Here is a 4,490-nt window from a genome sequence, read left to right on the forward strand (position 1 = left end):
TAGGAGGACACTAGGTTTTTTACGCTAACCCATCTGTGTTTCCTGGTAAAATACATGCAAAACTCCTATTTGGGAAAATTCCACTTAGGGTTAGGGTTAGGTTACCATGAACATATAGAGCAAAATGGACATCAACAACAAAGTCAGAGTCCTTGGGAGTGGTTAGCAGGGTATTCGGTTTTTTACGCTACCCTATCTTGGTTTCCTGGTAAAATACATGGGAAAATCCTATTTGGGAATATTCCACTTAGGGTTAGGGTTAGGTTACCATGAACATGTACAGCAAAGTGGATATCACCAACAAACTCAGAGTCCTTGGGAATGGTTAGGAGGGTATTGGCTTTTTTACCATGACCCTGTCTATTTTTCCTGGTAAAATGCATGGGAAAATCCTATCTGGGACAATTCCACTTAGGGTTAGGGTTAGTTGTCCATGAACTCATAGAGCAAAATGAACATCCTGAAGAAAATCGGAGTCCTTGGGAATGGTTAGGACGGTATTAGCTTTTTTTATGCTGTCCCCATCTGTGTTTCCTGTAAAATACAGGTAAAATGCTTTTAGGAAAATTCCATTAGGTTAGGGTTTAGTACCATGAAATATAGAGCAAAGTGGATGCACCAACAACTAAGAGTTCTTTGGGAATGGTTAGGAGGTATTGGACTTTTTTACGCAGCCATTCTGTGGCTTCCCTGTTAATACATGGAAATCCTATTACTGAAAATTGTACTTAAGGTTAGGGATAGTCAAATAACCCTAGAGCAAAATGGACATCGCCAAAAAATTCGGAGTGCTTGGGTATGGTTAGGAGGGCAGTTACTTTTCTAGGCTGACCTATCTATGTTTCCTGGTAAAATACATGGGAAAATCCCTTTCGAGGAAAATTCCACTTAGAGTTAGGTTTAGGTCACCATGAACTCATAGAGCAAAATGGACGTCGCTAACAAACTTGGATCTTTGGGAATATTTAGGAGGGTATTGGCTTTTTTTTAACGCTGCCCCATCTTGTTTTCTGTAAAATACATGAAAAATCCTATTTGGGAAAATTCCACTTACGGTAGGTTAGGTTACCATGAACAATGTAAGCAAAAAGGGATATCCCAACAACCAGAGTCCTTGGGAATGGTAGAGGGTATTGGCTTTTTTAACCATGAGACCTCTGTCTATTTTTCCTGTTAAAATAACATGGGAAAATGCTATATGGGAAATTCACTTAGGTAGTTGTTCACCATGACTAATAGAGGGAAATGACATCACCAAAACTCGGAGTTCATGGGAAATGGATAGGAGGTATTTAGCTTTTTAGCTGCCATCTGTGTTTCCTGGTAAAATACATAGGAAAATGCTATTTGGAAATTCCATTAGGTTAGGTTACCATGAACATATAGACAAAAAGGACATCACCAACAAACTCATCGTCCTGGAATGGTTAGGAGGACACTAGGTTTTTTATGCTGCCCCATCTCTGTTTCCTGGTAAAATAGATGTGAATTACCTATTTTAGAAAATTGCACTTAGGGTTAGAGTTAGGTCAACATAAACCCATAGAGTAAAATGGACATCGCCAAGAAACTTGGAATCTTTGGGAATCGTTAGGAGGGTATTGGCTTTTTTACGCTGCCCCATCTGTTTTTCCTGGTAAAATACATGACAAAATCCTATTTGGGAAAATTCCACTTAGTGTTAGGGTTAGGTTACCATGAACATGTAGAGCAAAGTGGATATCACCAACAAACTCAGAGTCCTTGGGTATGGTTAGGAGGACACTAGGTTTTTTATACGGCCCCATCTATGTTTCCTGGTAAAATACATGGCAAATACCTATTTTGGAAAATTGTGCTTAGGGTTAGGGTTACGTTACCATGAACCAAGAAAAAAGTGGACATCACCAACAAACTCGGAGTCCTTGGGAATAGTTAGGAGGGTATTGGCTTTTTTACCATGACCGTGTCTATTTTTCCTGGTAAAATACATGGGAAAATTCCAGTTAGGGTTAGGGTTAGGTCACCATGAATATATAGAGCAAAATGAACATCACCAACAAAGTCAGAGTCCTGGGCAATGGTTAGGAGGGTATTGGCTTTTTTACGCTGCTCCATCTTTGTTTCCTGGTAAAATACATGCGAAACTCCTATTTGGGAAAATTCCACTTAGGGTTAGGGTTAGGTCACTATGAACATATAGAGAAAAATGGACATCACCAATAAAGTCAGAGTCCTTGGGAATGGTTAGGAGGACACTAGGTTTTTTACGCTAACCCATCTGTGTTTCCTGGTAAAATACATGCAAAAATCCTATTTGGGAAAATTCCACTTAGGGTTAGGGTTAGGTTACCATGAACATATAGAGCAAAATGGACATCAACAACAAAGTCAGAGTCCTTGGGAGTGGTTAGCAGGGTATTCGGTTTTTTACGCTACCCTATCTTGGTTTCCTGGTAAAATACATGGGAAAATCCTATTTGGGAATATTCCACTTAGGGTTAGGGTTAGGTTACCATGAACATGTACAGCAAAGTGGATATCACCAACAAACTCAGAGTCCTTGGGAATGGTTAGGAGGGTATTGGCTTTTTTACCATGACCCTGTCTATTTTTCCTGGTAAAATGCATGGGAAAATCCTATCTGGGACAATTCCACTTAGGGTTAGGGTTAGTTGTCAATGAACTCATAGAGCAAAATGAACATCCTGAAGAAAATCGGAGTCCTTGGGAATGGTTAGGACGGTATTGGCTTTTTTATGCTGCCCCATCTGTGTTTCCTGGTAAAATACATGGGAAAATGCTTTTTAGGAAAATTCCAATTAGGGTTAGGGTTAGGTTACCATGAAGATATAGAGCAAAGTGGATATCACCAACAAACTAAGAGTTCTTGGGAATGGTTAGGAGGGTATTGGCTTTTTTACGCAGCCCCTTCTGTGCTTCCTGGTTAAATACATGGGAAAATCCTATTACGGAAAATTGTACTTAGGGTTAGGGATAGGTCACAATGAACCCGTAGAGCAAAATCGACATCGCCAACAAATTCGGAGTCCTTGGGAATGGTTAGGAGGGTATTGGCTTTTTTACCATGACCCTGTCTATTTTTCCTTCTAAAATACATGGGAAAATCCTATCTGGGAAAATTCCACTTAGAGTTAGGGTTAGGTTACCATGAACCCATAGAGCAAAATGGACGTCGCTAACAAACTTGGAATCTTTGGGAATAGTTAGGAGGGTATTGGCTTTTTTACGCTGCCCCATCATTGTTTTCTGGTAAAATACATGAGAAAATCCTATTTGGGAAAATTCCACTTACGGTAGGGTTAGGTTACCATGAACATGTAGAGCAAAATGGATATCACCAACAAACTCAGAGTCCTTGGGAATGGTTAGGAGGGTATTGGCTTTTTTACCATGACCCTGTCTATTTTTCCTGGTAAAATACATGGGAAAATGCTATATGGGAAAATTCAACTTAGGGTTAGGGTTAGTTCTCCATGAACTAATAGAGGGAAATGAACATCACCCAAAAACTCGGAGTTCATGGGAATGGATAGGAGGGTATTAGCTTTTTTAAGCTGCCCCATCTGTGTTTCCTGGTAAAATACATAGGAAAATGCTATTTGGGAAAATTCCAATTAGGGTTAGGTTACCATGAACATATAGAGCAAAATGGACATCACCAACAAACTCATAGTCCTTGGGAATGGTTAGGAGGACACTAGGTTTTTTATGCTGCCCCATCTCTGTTTCCTGGTAAAATAGATGGGAATTACCTATTTTAGAAAATTGCACTTAGGGTTAGAGTTAGGTCAACATAAACCCATAGAGTAAAATGGACATCGCCAAGAAACTTGGAATCTTTGGGAATCGTTAGGAGGGTATTGGCTTTTTTACGCTGCCCCATCTGTTTTTCCTGGTAAAATACATGACAAAATCCTATTTGGGAAAATTCCACTTAGTGTTAGGGTTAGGTTACCATGAACATGTAGAGCAAAGTGGATATCACCAACAAACTCAGAGTCCTGGGGTATGGTTAGGAGGACACTAGGTTTTTTATACGGCCCCATCTATGTTTCCTGGTAAAATACATGGCAAATACCTATTTTGGAAAATTGTGCTTAGGGTTAGGGTTACGTTATCATGAACCAAGAAAAAAGTGGACATCACCAACAAACTCGGAGTCCTTGGGAATAGTTAGGAGGGTATTGGATTTTTTACCATGACCGTGTCTATTTTTCCTGGTAAAATACATGGGAAAATTCCAGTTAGGGTTAGGGTTAGGTCACCATGAATATATAGAGCAAAATGAACATCACCAACAAAGTCAGAGTCCTGGGCAAGGGTTAGGAGGGTATTGGCTTTTTTACGCTGCTCCATCTTTGTTTCCTGGTAAGTAACATGCGAACTCTAATTTTGGCAAATTCCCACTTAGGGTTAGGTTAGGTCACTATGATCATATAGAAAAAAATGGACATCACCAATAGAAGTCAGAGTCCCTTTGGGAATGG

Source organism: Crotalus tigris, unplaced genomic scaffold, assembly GCF_016545835.1.
Source record: "Crotalus tigris isolate CLP2741 ecotype Arizona unplaced genomic scaffold, ASM1654583v1 scf7180000019203.361967, whole genome shotgun sequence".
NCBI lineage: Eukaryota > Metazoa > Chordata > Lepidosauria > Squamata > Viperidae > Crotalus > Crotalus tigris.